We start from the raw sequence: 27,123 nt of genomic DNA on the forward strand, positions 1-27,123 counted from the left end.
TGCTGTGGAGAAAGGATCTTTTCAGCATGTAGTGCTGGAACAATTAGATAGTGATACGCAAAAAAAAAAAATGAACTTTGATTCACACCTCACAAAATATACAAAATTTACCTCAAAATGGATCATAGATCTTAATAGGAAATCTAAAACTATAAAACAGCTAGGAGAACAAGCATAGGCTTAAGCTTTATGGCCTTGGGTTTGGCAAATTTTTCTTTGCTATGACACCAAAAGTATCATCTATTTTAAAAAGAAACTGATAGAGTGAACTTTATGAACATGAAGACTCTTCAATGCTCTTCTAAACACTGCTAAGCAAATGAAAAGACAAGCCATAGACAGAAGCTATTTGCAGATCATATATCTGATAAAGGTCTCTCTTTGTATCTGATCCAGAATAAAGAGGTCTCAAAATTCAATAATAATTCAAACACCTGAATGAATGAGGCCAGAAAACACACTTCAGTAAAGATATCCAGATGGATAATAAGCATATGAAAAGATGCTGATTAAAGGTGTCATTAGTCATTAGAGAAATACTTTTAAAAACCACAGTGAGATACTAGTTCACATACATACTAGAATGAATACAGTTAGAAAGACTGACCTTACAAGGTGCTGGCAAGGAAGTAGAGCAACCAGAACTGATACACACCACGAGGAATTTACAATAGTACAACCATTTTGGAAAAGTCTTTAACAGATTCTTTTAAAAAGGTAAACACCTATGTACCATATAATCCAGACATTCCTCATCTGGTGCTTTAGAAAGGAAAAGCATATGTCCATACAAAGACTTATAACCAAATATTCACTGCTATTTTATTTATAATAGCACAAGTTGTAAATAACCCATGCATCCATCAAGAAGTAAATGCAGAAAGAAATGATGGTCTATACAAACACTGCTCACAATAAACTCTTCAGTAAAAACTCAGCACTAAACAATACTCTACTATAAGACAAATAAGCTATTAATACAGCAACACAGATGATTCTCAAAATAATTACACTGAATGAAAGAAGTCAGACAACATAGAGTAGATACTGCATGAATCCATTCATATAAGGATCTTGAAAATGCAAACCAATATGTTGTGATAGAAAGCAGATCAATGGTTCCCAGGGGAAGAGACGGGGAGGGAGGGAGGGACAAAAAAAGTCAGGAGAGAAGCTTTGTGGGTGATGGGTATGTTCACTGTCTTGAGTGTGGTCATGCTTCCTTGGGGATATTCTTACGTCAAAACATATTAAGCTGTACACTTTAAACGTGTGAAAATTATTTTGCCAAGTATACCTCAAAGCTGTTTTAAGAAAAAAGGCACTTTAGTCCTGATCCACCTCAGCGCCTGATTGGAGTGACATGATCAGTCCCTCACACTGTCTGCCTAACGGGAAGGTAGAAAAGCTCTCACAGAAGATAACATGGATTTTTCATTTGCAATGTCTGCCATGTAATAAAGAATTTCTAGACATGCAACATGTCCAGACTATATGACAGATAACATGAGAATAAGGAGCATTAGACAAAGGATGCAAACCCCAGGTGATGTAGGCATCAGAGTTACCAATAAAGGCTATAAAATACTTTTAATATATTCAAGAAAATAAGGAAATGATGGGAGAATAGATAACAGGGTAGAGACTTTCACCAGAGAAATATACTGGAATGTATTTTTAGGATAAGTCAAACTGATACTCTAGAACTGAAGCTTTCAGCTCTGGAAACAGGTAAACAGAGCTAATTAGGATCCCTTTTAAGTAAAACTTTCAGTAATTCTGGGTAAAATATAACAACAAATTAACACAGAGCTAACTATGGAGAGAGAAGTTCCCTGATGACAATACAAAGAGGACACTTAAAGCCCAGAGTGGTCATCTTGTGAGCTGATGCCACCGCACCCTGGAGGGAAGGGGTTTTCATCTGCACATAAATAGGGATACAATGTCCATGTAAGGAAAAGGGTCCATACCAGATGTAGAAGACTCTTCCTCTATATCTATATAGTCAGAGACAGAGATGTAAAGTGGCAGCAGAGGTCACAGTGACACAGGGCCCTGGGCCAAGGAGTGTGAGCACCTCTGCAAGCTGGGAAAGGTAGGATGATGAATCCCTCCCAAGAGCCTCGGTGTGGAACTTAGCCTTGGCCACTCGTTGGTTTTACCCACTGACATTGACTTTGCACTACTGCACCCTAGAACAGTGAGAAGATGAATGTGTATTGCTTTAAGCCACTGAGTCTGTGGTCCTTTGTTACAACAGCAATAGGAAAGGAACTCAGGAACCAATATGAACTTGAACCACAGGCTGCCTGCTGTGCTGGCAGGAAGTCCTTTGTCTCTGATCCTGGGGGAGTGTCCTGTCCTCTGGCAGCATCCACAAACTACCTCATGCTAACTTGGCAGTTTGCAGAGGGTTAAATCTTATCCCTGCACAGTTCTTGATATTTAGTTAATAAAAATGATGGTGTCATCATGGGTATTTTTCCATCTTTTAAATACCCTTCAGTCTTCTAATAAAGCTACTTCTAATTAAGAGACCGTGTAAATAGTTTTCAATCTTCATAATAAATAACTGTGGTTTTATCTGGTTACTTAAATTATGAATAATAATGTTCACATTTGTAAAAGTTATTAAAATCAACATTGTTTAATGAAAATATCATTTCTTTTCGCATGAACATGTATTAACTACAAGAAATGTTCCATGCTTTCTTCTACGATTTACTGTTAGAGCCTTAAAGAATAATATTTTCCTCAAAAGATATTACGGCAAAGGGATTTCTTTTGGTGGAACTGTTCCGGCATCAAATCTGGTGCATGTCTCAGGCCACTGGCAACATAGAGATGATAGAAATTAGGAGGCATTATAAACACAGAATCATTTTAAAGGAATTAAAAAAACTGAATGTGTGTAAACAAAGAATCAGAGAATATTCTGGTGAAATAAATGTATTTTTCAGCTTAAGCAAGACATGGGGTGAATAAATCTGAAATGAAAAAACCACCCAGAGATTAGCAGCGAGTCATGCACGCAGTGTGAATGATCAAAACCAAGTTGTTTCCAAACCAGTGTGCAGGCTTGATGCCTTCATGAATCAAATCTGTGTGGCACCAGGCCACCTTGAATACATGTTGATGAGGTATTTATAAGCCCTTCACCATCCCAAATCAAAGCCCACGCACGAGCCACAAGACCATCACCTACACATTTGGAAAACACACAACATGGTGAATAGCACTTTTCTTGTTCAGTAGCCGGTGGCAGCGAACTGTCAGCAGACAGAGATACAGGGACACAGAGGCACTACCCCTCACTCAGCTGATAAACTTCCGTGCATCCCTGGGGACAGGATTGTCATAAAATGCACCATGGATTGATCCTCCTCCTAGGAAAGGAACCGTAGTGCTGTCATTAGGTTTGAGCAGGGGTGGGTGGAGGATCTCAGAAGAGTTGTTTCAGCACACCAATAGAATTCTTGGCCACCGTGACCACGAAAGACAAGTCCCCTGCCATCCCGGTAGGCACTTGGGCTCCTGACAAAAGCTGGGCTCAGTAAAGGGTTGAGTAGAAGGCACAGACCTGAGGGATGCCCCAGCAATAGGCAGGAGGTAGGGCCTGGTTTATACTGCTCTGGGTGTATCCCAGACTCATCCGAATACGAAATCAGAAATTTGCAAAACAGCAGAGCTGGGGTGGGTCATCTACTCCAGACTCCTCACCTTACAGTTAAAAGGGTGGCAACCCTGACAGGCAAAGCAACGTGCTAAAGGCAGAGCGTGGAAGTGGCAGTGCCAGATGAAACGCAGCGTGCAACCCCCGTTCAAGGCCGCTGACTCTGACGACGGGGCCAAGGTTTCCAATGAGGAGAATAAGACAGTGTAAATACTTTGTTCCCCCTAAAACCCCAAATGTTTTTTAAAGGCACAAAAACTCACCTTAACTAGATCTCTTCTGAGGGGGCTCTCTTCTGCTTCTTCGTCTTTCTGTCTCCATTTCCCTCTCTCAGACACAAACACATTCAGTTTTGTGAAAGGGGACTTCCTTCCATACAAAGACAGATTTCACATCTTCAGAAAGATACCTGAGAAAGCACGTTTCTCAATTCAAGTCTTTGTGTGAGTTCTGGGCAACTGGCTTATTTTCTAGAACAATCGGTAGTTACAAAATCAGGAAATCATCTTCCACAAAGGCAGAGTTCTGGTCCGTGTTGATAAAGTTGGGGATGTCACATTTCATGAGTCTGTTCGGCTCCTCCTCTGGCCACCTGCTGCATCTGATGGCTTCCTGGAGCCGAATAACACTGTAAAGGGCTATGGTAGGGATACCAGCTTTGGCCTTGTCCAAGTGGTCCACTTCATTGATGTAGCAGTGAAAGAGGGACCTAGATTCGTCATTGCACTGCCAGAGAACACCTTGGGCAGCAGCGGTCTTCCAAAGTCTGACACAAAGCTGTTGAGTCTAAATCTCTTCTCGGGAGACTCTGCATTGCTACAAAGAAAATCAAAATAAATTATCGTTCACAGTGTAGCTCGGTGACCTGAAGAATCATAGTTTTTGCCATCTACTGAGAGTAAATCCCTGCACAGAGCATGCTGACATGCACTGGAATTGAAAGACATCACTTCTGAACACATACAATTAAACCCAAGGCAAAAGTCTAAAGTGAGGGCCCATGGACCATCCTAAAAAGACATCGTTCCCTGAGAATCCTCAATATTGGTGCCTCGCACACCAGTGTTTCTCCGTGGGACACTCAGATCTCTTCATCAGGATTCGTTAAAGTGCTTCTTAAAATGCAGAATCCTGGGGTGCACACCCTCAGAGTCTCCAGAGGTAGCGACTGGTAGTCTGTATTTTCATAGCCACCAGGATAACTAAACATGCTCAGGTTTAGCACCGCAGTCTACATCGGGTCACCTGAGCATCGACAATTCTGTCTCACGGGATGGGGGGTGCCATGTGTGTCAGGGTGCTGTCCTACCCATGTGTCTCCCCTGATTCTCAGAACTGACAGTGCTGCCCCATTGGGCACGAAATACCACCGTTTCACAATGCATACGCAGGGCGCCCGACTGAAAAACAATCAGTGATAGGAGAGGGGACAAAACTCAGCTTCCTGTTACCTTGTTTCACTTACTGTGGGACGAGTGATCAATTCAAGGGTAATAAATCAGTGAATGAGTGAATAACATGACTCGCGTTAGTCCCACGAGTGCCTGGAAGAGCAAGCCTGGGCACATTGAGAACCATAACAGCCCATCTACTTAAATGTCATCCTCCACAGATCTATGTAAAGGTTACTTCCACCCAGGCAGTGACTCCAGAAGGGCAAGAATCATGTATGAACACACTGTCAAATCCAGAACAGAACCTGACAACAATTAGGCTCTGGAGTCTGCGTTTAGCGAGTGTGGAATCTCAGTGATTCCAGCTCTTACACCTTGCCTTCCCATCCCACCACACACGATATGGCCCTTATGTCCAGTTCTCCCGGGGCTGGGGCCACGGAACCCATTTATAGGACTGGAAGAATCTGATCATTTAAACCATCCCCCAGATTATCATCAAGAGTCACCTGCATTTCAGGGATCAGTAATCCCAGAAGCTTTGCAGTTCAGGCAGCTGAGGGATTTTTATATCAGCTCTGTCTTCTACTGTGACTGCCTGGGTGACATCAGACAAGGAATTCTGAAAAGCCTGAACTTTTCCTTTCAGGAATAATCTAATTAACAAATCTCGTTGACCACTCAACAAATGTGATGTGAAGATCAATAATTTACACAGGAGTACAACATTCACTAGGTCGTGGATTTAGAATCAGAGGAAAATCATTTTAGAAAGATTGACAGAATGTAGCTTTAATGCGAATTTAAGTATTCTTACATTTCAGTAAATCATCTTCCCCTACTTATCACTTCACCCAAGTTTAAAAGATGTCTGAGAACAGGGATGAGTGTGTCAGCAATCTGAGACCCAATAACCTAAAATGTCACCTAGGAAAAAGAGGGGAGTAACACATTTTTAAAAAGCATGGTGAGGATGGCGGGGCCATCCCCAACCCCAGACTAAGAAGCTCTGAGTAATAGCTTTCCTGCCTGCCTGGGGCATCAGCTGATGTGAAAATCCACCCAGAAACCTCAATGTCCAGCAGCTCTTCCATAACACAGGCTACACTTTCTCAGAATTAAGAATTGCGTCCAGTAACCACTTCGCTGAAGAATAAAGACAAAGGAGAACAAGAGAGTTCTGCCCCTCCCAAGGGAGAGCCCAGACCTCGGGCTGCATGCACTGCGCCCACCTCCCTGGAGAAGAATAAACTGGAGAAGGGCGTTCTGCGAAACTGCGGCAGCAAAGGTTGAGATGGGAACAAATTGACCAGCTGGCCAGGGACAGCCCCTTCCGTCGCTGCCTTGGCGGCTGCCTCAGCCCTCTCAGCCCATCCTGCCCACCTCTGGTGGCTAAGCTGTCAGGGAAATTGCTTTGCGATCTGGAGCAACAGAGGCTGCCCACAGGCCAATCTGCGGAAAAGATGGGCGCTAAACCCCCAGCTCCCTAGTGACAGGCTCCATACCCCCGCCAACACCCCGACGCCCCCGCACCCTACCGCAACCCCGGGGAAATATGACCCGAAGAAGTGTGACCTGGGAACGAGGGGCAGCAGAGGCCGCCCCCACGTAAGGCCTGCAGAGAGATTGGAGCTTATCCTCCAGCTCTCCAGGGGCAGCCCCTGTCCTCTCCACCTCCTGATCTCACCGCGCCCACCTTCCAGGAGCAATCAGACCAGGTGTGGGGTGTCAGGCGAATCTTGCGCCAGAGAGGACGTCCCCAGGCCAGGTCAGGGGAGAGGAGAAGAAGTGGCCCCATTAGGCGGGGCAGCCGGCCGTCGCAACTGCCTCTGCCCCTTGACCGCATCGGGCCCGTCTCCCAGGAGCAAGCTGACCTGGAGACGGGCATCCGGCTTCTTGGGCAGCAGAGGACGCCCCCAGGATTGTTCGCGGGGAAAAGGAGAGCAATTTGACAGGCTCCGCGCTGCAGGTCTTCTACCCCCCGCCATCGCCACCCCCGCACCTTAAAGGCACCGCCCAGGGCGCCCCTCCCCAAGCAGGCTGAGTAGGACACGTGAGTCTGGTGACCTGGGGCAGGAGAGGCCACTCCCACACCAGGCCATCGGGGAGACGGGAGCCAATCCACCAGCTCCCCAAGGCAGCCCCTACCCCCGCAGCAGCCACCACTCTTGCCCATGACCTCACAGTGGCCTCCTCTAGGGAGCAGGCTGACCTGGAGATGGACATCCGACGAACTTGGGACAACAGGGACCGCCCCCAGGGCAAACCATGGGGGGAAGTGGGAGCAAATGGACAAGTTCCATGGGAAAACCTGCCGCTGCTGCCACCACCCCCAAAGTACCAAGTCCAACTCCCGGGGTCAGGCCGACTAGGATACACGCGTCTCATAACACAGGGCAACAGCGACCGCCCCCAGGACAAGACGCGGGGAAGATGGGAGCAAATGGTCCGCTCCCCCGCTGCAGGCCCCCGACCACCGCCACCCCTGCACCCTGACTACCCTGCCTCCCGCCCCCAGCAGGCAAAGTGGGACAGGGGTGTCCCGGGACCTGGAGCAGCAGAGGCCGCCTTCAGGCCACGCGGTGCAGACATGGAGCTAATCCACAATCTCCTCCGGGGCAGCCTCCCTATGCCTGCAGCCACCACCTTACCAGCCCCCTGACCGCACCGCACCCATCTCCCAGGAGCAAGCTCACCTGGAGTCGGACCTCAGGCAAATCTCCGGCGGCAGACGTCGCCCCCAAGCCAGGCCGTGGGGGAGAGAAGAAATGGAGCAACTCCCTGGAACACATCCCCTGCCCCTGCCGCCTCCGCCGCCGCCTCCCAGGAGCAAGCTCATCTGGAGACCCGCGTCCCACCTCTAGGGCAGCAGAAGCCGCCCCTGGCTCCGCCTCTGGGGAGAGCGGAGCGAATTGATCGGCTCCCCCGCGGCAGCCTCCCTCCCCCCGTGGGTCCCGCACCTTAACGGCCCCGCCCCTACTCCGCACTCAGCAAGCTGAGTGGGACAGGAGTGTCCGGCGACCTGGGGAAGAAGAGGCCGCTCCCAGGCCCAGCAGCCGGGACAAGGCAGCTATTCCACCCGTTCGCCAGGGGTAGGCCCGCTCCGCCCCTCTGCCGCTGCCACCGCCCTCTGACCTAACCGCCCCACCTCCCAGGAGCAAGCTTACCTGGAGTGCAACATCTGGCGAATCTCCGGCGGCCAAGCCCCACCCCAGGCCAGGCTGCAGGGAAGAGAAGAAATCGATCGGCTTGCCCTGGCAGCCTCCCAACCGCCACCGCCGCCGCCGCCGCCCAAAAGCATTGCAATAGCCCACCGGGGTCAGGCTGACTGCAAGGATGTGCACTTGCCTTCTTATCCTGGCCAGGTCCCTGAGCACCTCCCTGCATCCCTACACTCCCTGCACCTCTGCACCCCTGCTACTCTCTGCAATTCTGCATCCCTCCACCCCCACATCCCCTGAAATGCCTGCGCCCTCCACAGCCCCTGCACCCCTGTCACCAGTTACACTTTTGCACTGCTTACACTCCTGCACCCCTGCATGTCCCACACACCACCTCTTGGGCCTTTGGCAGAGTCTCTGCTGTTAGACCAATGCACAGTGACTCACTCTTTGCCAGTATATGATGCATCAGTGGACGTCAGGGGTTGCCTGCAGGAAGGTACATGTTCCTGGTCACTAGCCTGGGCCACTAGGGTGATCTCTGTGAGGTCACCCAGGACGGGTTCAGAGATGCTGTTCTCTGGGAAGAGAGGAGTTGAAACCGGTCTTGAGGGCAGAGCTGTGCTCACCAGGCCGTCCACGCTTCATGTTTTACACAGGGCTTCGGAGAAGTGAAATGGATCCGGCCAAGTAATACCGGCCTGCTGTGAGCCCACCTCAGTCCTGGGCTCTGAGTCAGACCGACTGGCTCCCTCAATCAGGGCCCAGTTTGGGCACCTGAATGGTCCCTTTGAGGCATCCCAACAGTTCTCAGGATGAAGTCTGGCTGCTTCCACCCCATGGCCCTCCCTCCTACTGTGCTGGCCTCAGGAAGGTTCCTTATATGGGGAAGAAGGCAGCCCACACCCTACCCCACCCCTCACCTTTCTCTAACCCAGGCTGGTGCTCTCTCTGCCCCTCAGAGTCTGGGAAGCCATCCCTCTTCAGTTATGTCCCTTCTGAGATGGACTTGCTTCCACTCAATTCTAGGCGAGGATGCACCATGGAATGCACTGGGTAAGAGAACCAAAATAAATAATTTCTTCTGTGAGGTTGCCTGTTTATCTACTGGGGCTGGGCTGTGTGTAGTTTGCTACAGCTATTGGTGTGAGAGGCTAAAACAGCCTGTGTGTCCTTGTTTTCATCTCCCCGCTGTCTTTGGGTTTTCCCTAGACACTCCTGAGACATTTACTTCTGTTAGTATTATTCCTGTTATTACACACGGGCCCTACTGACATGGAGGTAAGGTGTTGGGGGAGCGGGACAGAGCAGGGCATCTGCAGTCCTGTGATTAGTTCTCATTGAGCCTGTGCCCTGAGCTGTGACCTCCACAAGTGTGTCTCTTTCCCCCCACCCCAATTTGGGTGACACAGAAGGGATTTCCCTTCTCCCAGGTTGGTTAGGCTCTGGTAAAATAATTTCTCATTAAAAAAACAAACAAAAAACAACTTCCCCCAATGAAACAGAATGTTCTGGGTGTATTTCAATACAGTTATTTTCTCCTCTCCAGGCAGGAAGCATGAGGAGTTATCCTCTGACCTTCATTCTGAGAACAGGAAATGGTCCTGGATGTAAAATACATGAAAAAGAGCATGGGGCCCCTCTGACTGGCCCCCTGGACTTGTCACACTCTGATTTCCCCACACTGAGCCTCCTGCTGGCCTCAGGGACCTGTTAAATCTGCCTGCCCCCGGGGTTCTTAAAAAAGCAGGTTCTGCCTTGGGAGCTGTGACTCTCCAAGCCTGCCCGCTGTTCCCTTTGCAACCTCTCTGGGTTGGAAGCAGCTTTCCCCCTCAGTCTTCTGGGATCTAAGAAGAGCAGTGGGTTTGCAGCTCCCTCAGATTTGGTGTTATTTTCAGGACAGGAGGAAGAACTTCTGAGCTCCACACGAGCTGGACCAGAGGCTGGAATCCTCCCTTCCTCTGCCACCGTGCAATCAGTGGCTGTGGTTCTAGCCGAGTTTCTGAAGATGTGGACTTAAACACACATATCCCAGCCCTCACAGGAGCACACAGTCCCATAAATCCCCCTAGTTTCCACTGGTAACTATGGAGCCGATGGGGACACGGGTTTCGGGACCACAGAGGCCTGACTGCACGACTTGCTCCGTGGCCTATTTACGTGGTTGCTCCGGGCCTTGTCTGAAGTGGCTTGTTTACCACACCTGGTACGTGGGAAACACAAAATAAGTACTAGAACCTTCACTTTTTCTCCCTCCAGGGCCTTCAAACGTAGAAAGTAATAAGTGAACTCAGACAGCCTAGTCACCACAATGAGGTCCGTCCAGCCTGGCTCTCCTGAGTGATGGGCACTGACTTGCACCTTAACTCGGAACAGTAGGGGAACTGCCTTCCTCTAACTGGGCCTCTCCCCACACCAGGCACGCCCGCAGCTCAGACGGGGCCAGCTCCCCAACTGAGGTGTGTGCTGGGGGCTTCAGTGTGACCTGGCCCTGCCGGGACATGAACCTGCAGTGAGTGAGGTGGAGGGTCGGGTGGAGGGGGGTCCCTTCTGGGGTGGCAGGGGGCCCGGTAGCACCCCTCCCAGCCTGGTGCCTGGGGCTCCCTAACACCTCCTACAGCTCCTGGGTTGGCTCCGGTCCTGGCCACTCCACACACCCTCCCAGTATCTTTTCATTATGTCCCTTTTCTGCTTTTATCAGCGAGAAGTGGCTTCTGTTGCTTGTTCAGTGAAACAGTACATCGGGAAACCAGACTACTTCTAACATCAGTAAAATACCAACCTCGGTCAGCTCGCCGGGCAGACCGTGCAGCACAAAGGCCTGAACAGGGCTGTGCGAACGGCTTACGTGAAGGGTCCTCAGCATCTGTCTTCAGAGATACAGAAGCTGATGGTTCAGGTAAAACCTCAGGGTGGGATTGAGGAATCCAAAGCTGGTTGGTTTCAAAGGCTAATTGGTCAGACCAGACCCCTGAGCTGTGGTCAGAAGTCTGGCTCACCGTCACGCAGACTCAGCGCCCTAAGTGCCGGGTGGGGCCGGTGCTGTTCCCTTTGTAGGCTCTCGTTGGGGATTCAGTGTAGCCCCTTAAATACAGCAGAAATTCCAACCCCATTAGCCCCCACCCTGAGTGTTCCATGACACAAATCCCGGGAGTGTTTAATTTTCATCTTTGTTTAGGAGGATGAAGGTGGTTCAAGAGAAGACATAAATTCACACTTAGTGACACAAGGTCACAGCCAGTACTTCCTCCACGGAGAGCTATGTGCTCCCACAGTGGTGGCTGGGGGCTCGGCAGAGACCCTCTGCTGGTCCCAGAAGGACTCGCTCCTCTGGCCACAACTCATGGGTTGGACAGCAGATCCAGAGGTGACAGAGCATCTTTCCTGGGAATTTGGAACTGACACATAGAAATCAAGTTCACTCATCTGGAGTTTGGCGGAGGGGAGGGGCGGTGGTTGGAAATCAAATGAAACCAGAGCATGAGAGACACTTAGAAGTGAAAGAGCGAGAGACAGAGAGACTGAGCTTGTGAGAGCAAATAGTCAGAAAGAAGGCAAACAATCAGGGGACAGAGGAATTCCAGCTCCTGACTGTCTAGTCTGTCCCAGCCCATCAATGACCCCGTGAGATGTTTAATAACATTCCAGTTTTGCAGATTAGGAAACAGGCTGAAAGAGGTGGGGGCTGGGTTTGGGTGCACAGTTAATTCAATTGCCACTGGACCCCACACTTCCCATTGCCTGAAGGCACCCTAATCCTCACTGGGACCCCTGTGGTCCCCTGACAGCCCAGCACCCTGATCAAAGGGACCCTGCGGGAGTGGGAACCCCTCTTGAGTGTGGAGAGTTCCCTGCCCCGAGATGCCATGCATCAGCAAGCTCCCGCTCACCCCAGGTTAACATCAGCCCAGCTGTACAGTCTCCCAACCCGCTTCCCTCCCTGCCATGCACCCCCAACCTTACCACCGTGTGTACTGCAGGAATTCAGGCACAGGGATGCCCAAATCAACACGAGCCCACCGGCTATAGAAACAGCAGACTCCCAGCCCCACCTGGGTTGTGAGGGGACAGAAGGTGTCCTCAACTTTCATGTGTCTAAAACAATCTTCTTCAGCTGGAGGTTCTAGAGAAAAATAAAAGTTCCAAAACATAGTTCGGTGAGGAATTCCTCCAAGGACCTGACTCCAGTGTCTACAACCATGTGTACCTACCCCCGGAATTGGGGTGAAGGTGGATTATTGATCAGCACAACCCCTGGTGGCCCAGCTCCTTGGCTTGGCTGCCCAGAGGGGGCTGGGGGAATGGGTAAGGCCAGGGCACTCAGGAAAAGCACAGAGGACCTGACCTCTCCCTTCTGCACTCGTAAACCCTTCCCCAAATCTCAAGGCATTGGACAGAGATCCGCCACAATAATGAGATGCTCCCATCTCTTCACTCACTCCTGTCGGTTCACTTACATGCTGAGCATCCACTGGGTCCCAGGACAAGACACATAGAATGGCTGATGGGACAGGCTTGGTCCTTCCCCCTGGAACCTGTTCAATCTGATCAAAGAATGATCACTCATAAAGAGTTTCTCAAAATTATACAGAGACCAAAGACCAACTGCAGAGTGAACCAAATTTAAAAATATATATGAAGATCCCCCAGTCTCCCCGCCTAAGGTTAACAGCATAAAGCAAAAAATTCTTGCCTTTAATCACCAGGGAAGTTGTCACCCCCTCTCAGGTGGAAAGGAGAGTTATTCTTTGAGCACGTCACAGAAGTGCTCCATCGGATTGGACCAGGGCATCTACATTCATTCAGCAAATGTGTATAAGCTCCTACTACATACGGGAATCTCCTAACTAGACCGTTCCCAAGGCTCTCGGGCTTTATCAGTCAACAAAATAGACATGACTCCCCATCACTGGGGGCTCAGAATTTTAGCAGAGGAAACAGGCAGCATGTTGGGGTAGCAAGAGTTTGGAAAAATTTTTAAAAAAGAGTGATATGAGCAAACTCGGGTGATGGCGGTGGGGTGGGAGGCAGGCAGGAGAGAATAAGGCAATCCTGGCAGATCTCACGGAGTAATGAACTTGAAGCAGAATAGATCCGGAGGAAGAAGGAAGAGCCGGAGCCAGAGGCCCCCAGAGTGAGGGGGAGAGTGTGGGCAGAGAGGCAGAGCACGCCGGGTCCTGAGGCCTTTGTGAAGACTTTGGCTCCTAATGACATGGTGACCCGTTTAGTGAGTTTTGAGGGGAGGGGTGATGTAGTCCAACTTATGCTTTTGTGTTTGTGTTTTTTGGGGGGAAGTAATTTATTTATTTTAATGAATGTGCTGGTGATTGAACCCAGGATCTCAAGCATGCTAAGCATGCGCCCTACCACTGAGCAACACCCACCACCCCCAATGTATGTTTTTACAGGCTCCCTCTGACTCTGTGTGGATGAGAGATTGTAGGAAAGCAAAGATGGAAACAGAAGGCTATTGGTATCCAGGAAAGGCTGAAGGTGGCTCTTAGGAGGGCGGGGAGCAGAGAGCAGGTATTTAATTAAGACAGAATATCCAGAATTTTCTAACAAGCTGGATTTGCTGTCTGTGAGTGTAAAAGAAAGAGAGAGAAAGGACATGGTTCCAACATCTGGGCCTGGACAATGGGAGGGATGTCCTCTCCGGATGGGAAAGGGGATGGGAAAAGGTGGGGCTGAGCAGGTGGAAAGGGGCTGGTATCAGCTCAGTTCTTCAATGTCATGGTTAAGGGGTGTGTTACATATTGCCACAGAAGTGCCTAATAGGTAGAGGAATCTGTTTTCTTTTTCTTTTTAACATTTAAAAAATATAATTAAACATATTAATTGTATTATGTGAATGATTTGGGAATTTTGTTTCATGCCAAGTTATATGTTATATATAGCCAAATGGAGCATATATCAAAAAGGGGAGAAATGAGGGCTTTCACATAAACTGACTGTCCGTAACGTAGGTAAAATTTCAATAAAACCAGTCTTCAGGGCAAAAACCTCATCTCGGTGTTACATAAAAATAAATGAAAAACGACTATGTTGATGTACCATTATTTCATGTTACATAATAGCCCCAAACTAACAGTGTTTAACTATGAGGCTTGTAGAAATACTATTCGCTTTATTCACATAAATACAGAAGTGCAGAAATGTTCTAAGGTAGAATTAGCATCTTAGTGGAAATAATACATATTTGAGCATTTTACATGATATATATGTACTGATTCAAAATTTGGAAAAGTAATTTCATAGTAGAACATATGTATGAATGTGAAAGCAAGATGAATGAAAGGAAAAGAATGTGATGTGAGTCTCAGGGATAAAGGCTCAGATGGAAAGGGGAAATCAGGGAATTTTGGAGAAATCGAGAAATTGATGGCATGCCAATTTCCAAGGCTGGGTTGCTTCCACCAAAGGAATAGCAGAGAGAGAGAGGAGAGGCCCAGGAACCCACCCTGGGGAACACCCACAGTATATGTTTGGAAAAAACAGGAGACATTGGCAAAGGACCAGCCAGCAGGCCAAAAGCAGAAACAGACAGAGAGATGGGCTGGGGGTTGAGTGAAGCAGGAACACGGGGTAGGAGGGATGGAAGAGCTGGGTCAAATGCTGCCGAGGGGCCAAGCATGATGAGGAGTCAAAATTGACCACTATATTTAGCAACATGGGGTCACTGATGGCCTTGACAGGGCAGTTTCCATAGAGCGAGGGATCAGGCGAAAAGCCAGAATGGGTGTAAAAGGGGATGGCTCAAGAGAAGATGCAGACAGTGAGTTTAAACAACTCCTTAAAGATTTGCTGCAAAGACACAGGGTGGCAATTGGTGGGGGTGAATTAGGGTCAAGGAGTGCTGTTGGTTTAAGAGGATGGACGTTTATATACTGATGGTGCCAACTAGCAGGAGAACAAAATAGATGAGGCAGTGAAAGAGAGGATGGTTTTGGGAGTGACAACCCAGAGAAGATGGGAGGGATGGGGCCTCGGGGACTTTTGGAGGAACTGGCTTTCGATGCCACTTTTAATAAGCGGTGGGGCACCGAGAGTGAGGTCACAGACATCAGAAGGCGAGCGGATGTGCTGGGAGTTGCTTGTGAAATTTCTCTTCTGTTGGCTTGTTTGCTTGTTCAAAGTAGAAAACTAACCTTACCAGCTGAGGAACAAGGAGGAAGAAAGAGTTACTGGAGCCATGAGCAGAAGATAAGAAAGAGCCTTCCAGGGAGAATGGGACAGTAAAAAGGGCAGGGGGAGGCGGGGGAGTGCGCTCCCAGAAAGTTACATTTTCTCTTTGACGTCCCCAAATGTGTGACGTGTTATTACCCTTCCTGCTGTCTACAAAATAAAAATTAATTATGGTTCAGAGGAAATGCTATTTCATTCTAAGAGGCTGCCTGTTTCTCAGGAATGGTCATCTTAAACTGCAAATATTACAAACAATGTTGAAAAGATGAACCTGTGTACCTAAAATCCCCTATTTTCTATTAATCTGTTTACTACTTAGTTCCCCTATCAATAACACATAACAAATACTGCCATGATGGAGGCACACCGATGCTTAAAAGGAAATGAGATCTGTATCCTTTTGCTAAATTCCATGGCTTCCTTAATATGCAGTTCCACTTGGAATTTAGGAATGTCTGGTATAAGAAGTGAGAAACAGTTTGAGAAAATCCCGGCTCAGAATTATACATCACAACCACATCTCACAAGTATATACAGCCGTAAAAAAGTTTAAAAGCAAAACTCCGTAACTACTCTTAAAGACCTTTGCAAACCTGGGCCTGCCAAGATGTTTCCAAACTGGAAAGGAACTCCAATCTCTTGCCTGGTACCGGACCAGAGGCTGGCCAGCCTTTTCTGTAAAAGCAAGAGAGTAAATATTTTCAGTTTTGCAGATCATTTTGTTGTAACCATGCAGGTAGGCAATAAGAAAGCTAAGAGCACTGGGAGATAAGAAACAAACGGGCATGCCCACACTCTCCCTTCCACTCAGGGCAGCTTCTCTGTGGTGGGGAGCTTTGCCACAATCACTTGCTTCTTTTTTCCATTGGTTTCTTTGTTTCCACCTTACTGCTCGAGCTCAGAACTTCAGGTGGGCCTGGTCCTTCAGCATCCATGCAGAGAAGGCTGAGCGGGGTTGGGAACCCCACCTGATGGAGAAGAGAGATTACTGGGAGGGACATTTTGGAGGCCACCATGACACGAGACAATCACACCTTCCGGGGTGAAAGGGAACGAAGACAAGGGAAGGACACAGTAGTGGGACCCCTAGGTCGCCTGCCAGGCTTGTTCTCCCTCCACGGCAACCATGGGGGCCTGGGGGGTGTTGGGCTTCAGCTACGGTGATTAGGATGAAGGGACTCAATATAAAGGACCCTCCAACTCCTCACTAGGTTCCAAACGCAGCCCCTCTAAGTCCACCCTCTGAGTTTCTGGAACTCTGCTGGAAGAATACATGAGCAGGCCAGAACCAGAGCCCAAGCCAAACATGACAGGGGTCTCGTGGGGCTGTAACCCCATGCTCAGTGGTTGGGGACTCCTTGCAAATCTGCAGAAATCCCTGTTCCACCTCATTCCTGGGAGAAACCCCAGATCTCCTCCTGCTCTGTCTGTTCTTCTCTTGAGGCTATTGTCCTGGAGGGATGCCGAGTCCTTGAACCTGGTCCTCCAAACGTACATAAGCAGCCTGTTCAATAAAACAAATTATGCACTTTTTCACATTTGCCAGTTTTTTGATTCCAGAAAGGCTGTGGGACTCATTCTCACAGTCTCCTGTGCCCCCACCACATGGTGGCCCTCTGCTCATGTAAACACGATTTCCCACAACTGCACCCTGCCTCCCAGCTTGTCAGAGGGGAGTGTCCCACAAAGACACAGGTGTTTGTGAGGATCCTGTCCCCCAGCAGAAAACCTGCTCCTGGAGCCACGGTCAGGGATCTGGCCTCCTAAGCCGCTCAGCTCTAATTCAAAGCCTAAAGTGGGGGCCCCGAACATTGCTGAATGACTTTCTGAATCACCTGGACTGGAGGGGACTGATTTTCTTTCCAGGAATGGAGGTAGCGCAGCCTCCATTTTCAGGGCTGACCTTGACGATGGATCTAGTTCCCCCGACTGCAACACAGGAAGGAGTGGCCCTTCCATCCCACAGGTTGGAGACCCAACCCAAGGGAGTACTGAAGCAGTGCATTGCTGCCAGGTCCAGCATCCCTGCAGAGTGGCCTCTGCCCTTGAATGACCCCCTTCCCAGGGCCTTTCTTGCCCGGACACCACCACACCCCAGGCTGTGCCAGAGCTCTGGGGCTCTGCGTGTCCAGGGCACACAGGTGGCACCTGAGCCAGGTGTCCCCTGGGCCTCAAGGGAGAGAGGTCTGCTTCTGCATCAGGGGAAGGTGACCCCACAAGGCTGGCAGGACACTCTCAATATGGACCTCCAGGAGCCCTGGGAGCAGTTTCCCTGCAGATGTTAAGAGCCATCATCAGGAGGGCAGGCCCCTCTTTGTGCAGACCATCCAGCAGTGCTGGGCCCACGTGCTGACCTCAGAAATCTACATGCCCCCACGATTCCCCAGGCAACCTCACAACTTCGTCACTTGGTGACCTGGGTACCACGAGCTCCTTGGCCATCCCATGAGGGTGGTCCTTGCAGGCATGGTCTCCAGGTTCTCCTGTTGAGAAATCCCCCTGGGTTTCTGTGGTCACAGAGCAGACACCAGAAGATTCTAGTCCTGCAGTGACCCCCACAGCAGTCAGCTCCCCTGTGCATGTCCAGGGACAAATGACAGCAATTTATTGCCAGGAACCGTGATTCCATACTAAGTTCAGGATCCTGGTAACTCACTCTGCACCCCAAAAAGCTTCCATGAGAAATGTGTGTATTGGGATGTCTGTGCCCCTAGAAGAGCTGTTCCTGAGGGTTCCTGGGACCCTCCAGCCCCTCTCAAGGTTCTCAGATCCTGGGTCTAAATTTCTATCTGCCTCTTTTGGTGTACGGCCACCTGTGTCTCGTGGTCACGGGTCACTTTATTGCATGACTTGGCATGTTCTTAGTGCTCGTCCTCCACCCCTGCACTAGACTCCCAAGATGTTCCCACTGACCCTTGGCTCCCTGGGTGGCTCAGGGGGCCCTAAGTCTGCACCCTTCACTCTCCTCCTCTACCCCCACCTCTGGGGCCACCCCTAGGTGGACTTGGAGGTGTTTGTAAATGAGTCTTACACAAGGACATATCTGGACAAAGCAGGACCCCACCCCCGGAAAACTCACCTGCTCCCTTCTCAGAAGAGGACCCCACAGCCCCACATTGCCTCCCAGGGGTCTACTCAGGACACAGTCCCCCAGTTCTGGGCAAGGTGTCTCCCTGGAATCCTTGCTTCCAGGAAGAGTCTCTCTGTCCTTCTTCAGAGTTTAGAGGTGTTCCCATGTCCCTGACCACCAAGATGCCCAGCACAGTCCCTTCAGTGACCTGGAGAGACAAGGAACTTATGTGGCCACAGGTCTCACAGGACACACCTGCTGGGACCCCAGGCTAAAGGGCTGTCCTTCTGCCTTCTCAGGTGTGGCTCCCGTGGTATCTTTTTGCAGGGGGCCCAAACGGGGAGTGTGGCCCAAAGCAGTTCATGGGGCTCTCTGGGCAGGGAAGACTTGGGCCAGGTGGCCTTGCCTGGTTTCCCTGCTGGGCCACTCTGAAAACCCCCGCTCCTCTGGCTGTGGCTGGAGGCCCCTCAAACCTCAGGGCGGGGCTCTTTCTCTCAGCCTCCACTGACTCCAAAGCCACGCTGGTGCTGGCGAGGGGAAAGAGCTTTCTTGCCTTCTTTTGGCCAAGTTGCCACAGGTGGATGCTGCGGGGAGCTGGAGAGAGAGGTAGCACTTGCTCAGATGTGAGTGGTTAAGCAATTTGACACCCTGTCAACTAGCCTTAAACATTGGAATGAGGTCTTTCCCGGTAAAGCTGGAAGTTACTTTCAGTAACTTGTCTAAAGATTTCTTTTTTTTTTCCACTTAAAGACTCATAAAACCTCTCCCAGGTCATTCCTGGTATGGACCATTATCCAGGGATCAATCAGGAAATGCAGGAGGAGAGGGGTGGGGGTGGGGGAGAGGGGAGGTTAGATCAGAGCCCACGGAGAGGAGATGCCCCTCCCAGGAGCCTCACACTGGGCAGTGGCTTCTGGCATCCAGCTCTCCTGTTCTCAGGCCCATTCCATCTGCGGGGTTTTCCAAAAACATAATGGTGGAAGGGCCATGGAGGACACCTAGAACTTCCAGAATAGACAGGGGGAGCAGAGTTACCATGCTGGCCCTGGGTTTGGAGACAGACCTGCAGTGGAGACCACAGGCTTCTGAGAAGCCAGTTTCGAAATAAAGGCAGTATGCACTGGAATACCCGGCTCGAGAGAGTGCTTCATCATAGACATGTAATTTACATAGTTCTCACCACTAAATTCTGTGTTCCCAACACGCTACATGAATGACGGCTTCAACACACATTCATCTCTGAGATGTGAAAAAGTGTAGAGCCGCTCTTTCATCCTGCATAATGGGCATGGCTACACTTAAGAACACTTACCAAGATTTCTCAGCAAGAGCCAATTTCGAAATAAAGGCAGTTTGTGCAGGAAAACCCTGTTGGAGTGAGGGCTTCCCCATACACATGTAAGTTATAGAGTTCCCCTCACCATGAAACGCTGTTCCCAACATGCTACATGCATGAAGGCTTCGACACACATTCAGTTCTAAGCTGTTAGCATGTGGAGAGCCGCTCTTTCATTCAGCACAAAAGGCATGGTTACACCCAGGAAGATTTACCCAGATTTCTCAGCTGCTTCCTTCAGCCAGATTCAAAATAAAGGCAGTTTGTGCTGGGAAAGCCTGTTGGAGCGTGTTCAGAGCTGTTTCGGGCTCTGTCCCAGCTGGAGGGTGCAAAGCCCAACCTCCAGAAAGAGGGACCAGGACCCCACCCGCCAGGTGGTGTTGCCTTTGTAGGGGAACAGTGATCTTTGGGTAAGATATATTGCGGCTCTCTCTAAAAACTGCTTTGACTTAAGTTTGCATCCTAGTCACCAGTTCCAGGACAACAGAAAAGGCATACCCTACATCCCTTTGCACTCAACTCTTCCCAAAAGAGCAAATATTTGTCCATGAAAATACCAGCTGCTCTTCTAAGGCCCACTAAATACCCAGCAGTGTGGGCGGTGCACTCTTGATCAGGGACAGGTGGAGAGGGAACAGCGGTCCTCCAGCAGGCTTGGCCTGGTGTGGCAGCTGCGCTGTGGGTGCGTGGTGGGGAGGGAATGCAGGGAATCCTGTTTGAGGGGCCTCTGTGCACGCCTGCATTATAGTCTGAGGTTTCATACAAAGGCTCCAGGCATCCTAACTGGTCAGATACAGCCCCCACCCTTGGGCTGGAACCACCAGGAGATAAGTACCTGTAACAGGGACGGTGCCTGGTGTGGGGAGAGGTCATGGGACCCTCCGGGGGCAGGGGCGGTGGTGCTGGGGAAGGCAGGGGATGCAGTGAAGGGTGGAGGGAGCAGGGTCCTTTGCTTGGGGGTGCGAGTTCTTTGGGAGACCACAGGGAATGGCACACATCATCCCCACCCTATACCCCAAATTCCTAGCCCCGCCAACACAGGGGCTGCTCTGCACCCTCTCAACGTGGCTCTCCTGTAAGACCGCACCCAACCAGGCATCTGGCACCCTGCCCTACCTCCCCTCTTGGGACAGATCCCGTCTTCTTGGAAACTGCCTAGCAGCGCGTATTCAAGGCCGGCAGCCGGCCTGGCGGATCTGCACTTCAGGTGCCCTACCTGGCCAGCCGTGCCTACCTGGGCTCAGTCCTCTATCTTGCCCACCGGTAGCCTGGGTCCACTTCCGGTGCAAGCGGAGGCCGCGGAGCCCTGGCTGAGCCCCGCACAAGGACAGGTGAGGGTGCCCCCACCCCGCCGCCCCGCCGCCCCGCCGCCCCGCCCACTGTTGACAGCATTGCCCCAGCCTCCGGCCGGTGCCACCTGCAGCTGAGGACCTCCGCGCGGCCCCGCCCGCCCCGGCCCCACCCAGCTGCCCCATAAGCCTCCCCCCACCCCCGTCCTGGCCGCGCCCTTGCTCCCATTGGCTCCGAAAGTTCTGCTCTCGCACGTCTAACCTCGGGAGGACGCAGACGCAAGCGCTAGGGGAGGGCCCCGCGGCGTTGCCATGGATAAAGACGCCGCGCTCCTCGCGGGCTGGCGTGCGCTTCTGGGGCAGGCAGCGGGCTCCGGAAGTGTGCAGCTGCCCGGGACCATGGCGGTGTTTGCTGCTGGGGATGGCGGCTTGCTTGGCCGGGCCACTAGTTCTGGCCGCGTCAGTAGGCGGCCGACATCCTTTCTGGGGCGGCGTCTCACAGACGGTAAACGTACGGCAGCGCCGTTGGCGGGGCCAGTGGACATGGACCGGGGTGGGATCCGGGTTGGTGTGGCGGCCGGGGAGGGCTGTGGTTGGGGCGGGGGGGACAGGGCTGGGGCACAGCCTCCGGCTTTCCTCCCCCTCGGGCTCTGGGGCTTGGACCGCGACTCCGGGTAGCCCTGCGTGGCCGCGGCCTCCCAGAACCCCTGGGAAGGGCAGGTGGAGGACCCGTCTTTTATGAAGCGGGGCCTTACCCGCGTTTTGAAGAGCCCCAGAATCAGATGTTGGAATAGGGTGGTTTATCAGCCTTGTATATCAGCAGGGAAATTTCAGTTCCATCCAGATGTTGGCTCCTTCGCTAAAACTCAGGAATAAGACAAGGGTCAGTGTCAATTAGCAGTTATCTAGGGCTTGACTCAAAATAGACTGTGCGGGGTGTAGAGATGGTAGATGGGCCCTCCCTTTCAAGGTTGGTAGTCTTCTGGGATTAGAGGCCTCAGTTGAGGATTACATCCTCATCTGCAGTAATGGAGGTTGTGGGAAACATTAACACAGAGAAGGGAGGGGTGTTGCTGCGGTAACTCATTAAAGAAGCCAGGACACTTGCCTGGCTCTTGTGTAGGAGAGTCTCGCCTAGGGTAGGGCAGCAGTTATCAAAGTGAGTCCGAGGCCCCTGAGATGCAAGACTATTTTCGTAGGAATGCCGGGAAGTCACCTGCCTTTTGCACACTCTTGCACTCCCGAGTTTCCTGTGGGGTTTTCCAGGGAAAACCTAGTCTGTGATATCACAAAACAGGTAATGTAGAGGCAGATAGAATTAAGCTCTCACCAGTCCAAAAGAGATTCTCAGAAATTAAAATCACTGCTATTCCTCTCATTAATGATTTTTGTTTAGAAAAATATACTTATTTTTTGCTTAAGAGTATTAATGGTATCATGTAATAGGTTGTTATTATTTTTAAGTGAACTCATAAGCATTTTTTAAAGTTCTTATTTAACTTCTAACACAGGAACTATTGATAGATTTAACCCACATAAACAGCAGCCTTTTGAAGTCCTCAGTATTTAAGAGTGTACAGGGGTCTTTAGGCCAAGAAGTTTGAGATTCCCTGGAGAACGGGTGCTCAGGTACTAGTCAGGTGCTTAGCGTTGATAGACAGATGCCAAGATGTCTTCTGCATGTGCTCCCGGACTCGAAATAATTGGCCACACAGAGATCGGTGGGCAGTGCCTCCACTATACAAACCAGAAGCTGCTGAACGTGTCTTGAGTCTAGGCCATGTGCTGTGCAGAGATTCCCATTGTATCTGTTCTATCTAAGCCGGGATTCCTGTGCAGAGACCTGGCTCTGAAGACCCGCTCTCCTTTGCTCCCTGCCAGGTACCTTCTGTGTTATGTCAACCCTCCGGAGGGCTTCAGCCTCCGTAGGGGCGTCTGTATCCACATCGCCTTCCTCCTGAAGACCCTGCTGAAAATGGAAGAGTCGGTGCTGGTGATACCCCCTTGGGGCCGCCTCTACCATTAGCAGAGCCTGGACATCCACCAGGTCCGGATTCCCTGGTCTGACTTTTTTGATCTCTCAAGTCTCAACAGAAACATCCCTGACAATGAGTACGAACAGTTCATTGCAGGTGAGATGGTGATCGTTTAACTGGGGCCAGACGGTTTTTGTTCTGGTTCCGATGTGAACATCGGGCCGTCTTGCTTCGGGTTTGTCAGTCTGCTTAGGGGCCGTGCTCATGTTTCCTGCACTGCAGGTGAATTTGGTCTTTCCACAGTTTTTCTCAGGAAATATATCTGAAGTGTATGAGCTCTGTGTTCCCTCCCCTCTGAAAACCCTGGCCTTCTGGTGAGATGGAGCGGTGACAAGGAGGCCACTGCCACAGAGGCCTTGTCCCAGCAGGACTCGCTCCCTGGGCAGTAAGGGCCATTCTTACCTGAAGGAAAACACGATGTATGTGTACCATGGGCCACGTGCTGGAGAAGGTATGTAACCTCTCATTCAGTATAATTTGGTCCTGCTCAAGCTTCCCATTTTACTTTTTGTAGGAGGTAAGATTTGAAGATTTTCTTTGAATACAGCTATTTAGAGCTTATCTTTTTTTTTAATTGAAATGTGGTTGATTTACAATGTTTAGTTAGTTTCAGATATACAGCTGTTTTGTTAGTTTCAGGTATACAGCATAGTGATTCAGTTGTACATATACATAGTCTATTCTTTTTCAGGTTCTTTTCCATTATAGGTTGCAAGATACTGAACATTTTCCCCTGTGTTCTACAGTGAATCCTTGCTGTTTGTCTGTTTTACATATAGTAGTTTGTAATTGTTAATCCCAAACTCCTAAGTTTGTTTCCTAAGTCTGTGAGTCTGTTTTTGTTTTGTAAATAAGTTTATTTGTATCTTTTTTAAAAATTCCACATATAAGTGGTATCATATGTTACTTGTCTTTCTCTGTCTGAGTTATTTCACTTTAGTGTGATAATCTCCAAGTCCATCCATGTTGCTGTAAATGGCATTATTTCCTTCTTTGTTACAACTGTGTAATATTCTTTTATATCTAAATACTACATCTTTATCCAGTCATTTGTCAGTGGGCGTTTAGGTTGCTTCTATGTCTTGGTCATTGAAAACAATGCTGCTGTGAACATTGGGGTGCAGGTATATTTTGAAATTAAGGTTCCCTCTGGATATATGCCCAGGAGTGGGATTGCTGGATCAAATGATGTCTTTTTTTAGTCTTTTGTGGTATCTCCATATTGTTTTCCACATTGGCTTCACCAAACTACATTCCCAGCAATAATGTAGGAGGGTTCCCTTTTCTCCAAGCCTCTCCAGCATCTATGGTGAGTGGATGTTTGAATGGTGGCCATTCTGAGTAGTGTGAGATGATAACTTATTGTAGTTTTGATTTGCATTTCTAAGATAATTAGCGATATTGTGCCTTTTTTTCATATGCCTATTGGCCATTTGTATATCTTCATTGGAGAATTGCTTGTTTAGTTGTTCTGCCCATTTTTGGATTGGGTTGTTTATTTTTTTTTCTTATTAAGTTGTATGAACTATTTTTATAGTCTACAAGTTAAGCCATGTTCAGTCTCATCTTTTGCAAATATTTTCTCACATTCCATAGGTTGTCTTTTCATTTTGCTTATGGTTTCTATTGCTTTGAAATAGCTGATAGGTGTAACTAGGTCCCATTTGTTTATTTTGGCTTTTATTTTCTGTTGCTTGGGTGGATTGCCCTAGGAAAACACTGCTGAGATATATGTCAAATAATGTTTTGCCTATGTTTTCTTCTGAGAGTTTTTTAGCGTCTTGTCTAATGTTTAAGTCTTTAAGCCATTTAGAGTTTGTTTCTTTTTTGTTTTTTTTTTTTTCAACTCTATTATATGCTTTCGATTTGTGGTTACCCTATTTTTCAAGTATATCAACCCATTATCATATCTATTTCCTTTAGACTGATAATCACGTAGGCTCCAACACATCCTAAGAATAATGAGAAAAAGGAAAAAGAAAGAGAAAAAAATCTATCTTTTCTTGCTACCATCTCCCTTTCCCACCTTTTTGTATTTTGATATACTTTTTCTTTTTTACATCTTCATGTTTATTGTCTTGTAACTCGTTATTTCATTTCCAATGATGGTTTTCCCATTTCTATAGCATCCTGCCTCCTTTCTGTTTAGAGTAGAACCTTTTAATGTCTCTGTTTGGTTCCATAATGCTGAATTATCTCCCTAACCCCCTCCACCCTGAGCCTCTGAATACTCAGTACAGGGAAGCCAAACCATCCTAGCCTTCATCAGTCTTGGGATGCAATCTTCAGAGTGGGAAAGAAGAATCATTGAAAAATAATATTCTGTTTGTTGCTTTCTACCCTTGACCAGAGAGTGAGAATCACCTCTGAAGGCGGAGGAAGAAAGATGGGGGCATGGGGCACAAAGTCTTTTCTCCTTTTGCTACTGAAAAAATGATTTCTTTTGTAATTAGTGATGATGCCCTTTAAATTGGTAAGATCGAGATTCCACAGCTTCAGCGCCTGTGAATAACCAGCTGGGAGAAAGCTCTCCAGGGCCCCTGCAGTGGGAAAGGCAGCCCCTCTGAGCACCTGTTGTTCTGTATTCTTCCGGCCTCCACACAGTTTCGCTAGGCACTGTGCAGGACGATGCAGTTCCCCAAGGTGGAGGACTGGGAGACCCCTGCTTGGTGGCAAGCCACAGGAGCCCACACTTGAAGGACAAAATGAAGAGTAGTGGGGCGGGCATAGGAACAGAGGATGGTTGAGACCCAGGATAGTTTCCTGGAGGCCAGCAGGTGAGACTGGCGGGGCAGATGGGGCCCTGGTGCATGGGCAGTCCTTGAGGGATCTGAAGCAAAGATATGAACCAAGATACTGGATTCGTGTGGGGGTAAATCGCCCCCTGGAGGCCACGTGGCAGTGCAGCGAGCCCAGGAGGAGAGGGCATTTCCCCAAAGTTGGGTTGACAGATCACAACCAACTCACTGGGAACCGAGAGGTACAGAGATATTGTTAACTTTTTGTCCCTCTTCCTGGAAAAAAAATTGCTTCCTGTTGAATAGCCTGTGTAGTTAGTGAGAATTAAAGACATGAAGTAACATTTCCTCAAAAGTCATCCATTGTGCAGTTGTTAATAATGGTCAAATGCAAACTTGAATAGATTAAATCAAACAGTCATCATCGTATTTTAAAATCTTTTAAAATAAAAAATCTTGCTGTCTTTGTTCTTCATTTCAGGGTTCACTTGGTGATAATAGTAACAAAAGCAACAGCAAACCTTTAAAGAATTCTGTCCTGCTGTTCAAGGAACTCTGTGTTCATGACAAACAAATGAGGTGGCACTTTACAGGAAGGACAGTCATTAATCACACAGCTAGTAAATGGCAGGGGTGGGACTTGAACCCAAGCTGTCTGACCCCAGAGCCCCCTCTCAGGCCCTTCAGTGCAGCTCATCACTTGGTATGCCCAACAGAGGCCAGCATTAAAGAGCAGCATGACCTTGGCTGCTTGGCCTCTGTTTCTTCATCTGTAGAATGGGGGTGTGGGCAGTGAACTCTGTGAGCTCAGTGGTCACTTCCTCCAGCTCTGCTATTCTACTGCTTTGAGTTAATTTAAGAAGTATCCGAGCCCCTGAATGGCCCACCCATAGGCTGGCGCTTTGCTAGGCCGTGGGTTACGGAGAAAAATAAGATCAGCCTGCTTCTCCAAGGAGCCTGTGTCCCTCCACGGCAAACGGCTCTGAGGCCCAGGCTCCCTCGCTGGCAGTCGGGGACTGGGCAGGAATGTCTGATAGAAGATGGAGGCAGAGCCCTTCCGGGAACAGTGGTGGCCACAGAGCTATCAGGAGCGGGAGCATCTGTCCAGGCTGCTGAGAGGGGGGCCCTCATGAGGCCAGTAGCCCCCCCAAACTAAGCCCTCAGGACAAAGATCCAGCCATTCCTGCAGTGTCACAACAGAGCCAGTCCATCCTCATCACTGTGCCCCTGTGCTCCTT

The 27,123-nt window shown here is 49.4% G+C and overlaps 2 long non-coding RNA genes across 2 annotated transcripts; one reads left to right on the forward strand and one right to left on the reverse strand.

Annotated features, from left to right (window-relative positions):
* Positions 1-12,208: 12,208 nt before the first annotated feature.
* On the reverse strand, positions 12,209-16,384 carry LOC140694805 (uncharacterized). Its single transcript, XR_012070448.1, has 4 exons — positions 16,270-16,384; positions 16,010-16,091; positions 12,689-12,766; positions 12,209-12,354 (listed from the first exon to the last, which is right to left on the reverse strand). It is a non-coding gene; the product is annotated as an uncharacterized lncRNA (long non-coding RNA).
* Positions 16,385-21,480: 5,096 nt separating this feature from the next.
* LOC140694803 (uncharacterized) lies at positions 21,481-26,635 on the forward strand. Its single transcript, XR_012070446.1, has 4 exons — positions 21,481-21,616; positions 22,993-23,243; positions 23,391-23,598; positions 26,367-26,635. It is a non-coding gene; the product is annotated as an uncharacterized lncRNA (long non-coding RNA).
* Positions 26,636-27,123: the final 488 nt, after the last annotated feature.

Source organism: Vicugna pacos, unplaced genomic scaffold (assembly GCF_048564905.1).
Source record: "Vicugna pacos unplaced genomic scaffold, VicPac4 scaffold_104, whole genome shotgun sequence".
Classification (NCBI taxonomy): Eukaryota; Metazoa; Chordata; class Mammalia; order Artiodactyla; family Camelidae; genus Vicugna; species Vicugna pacos.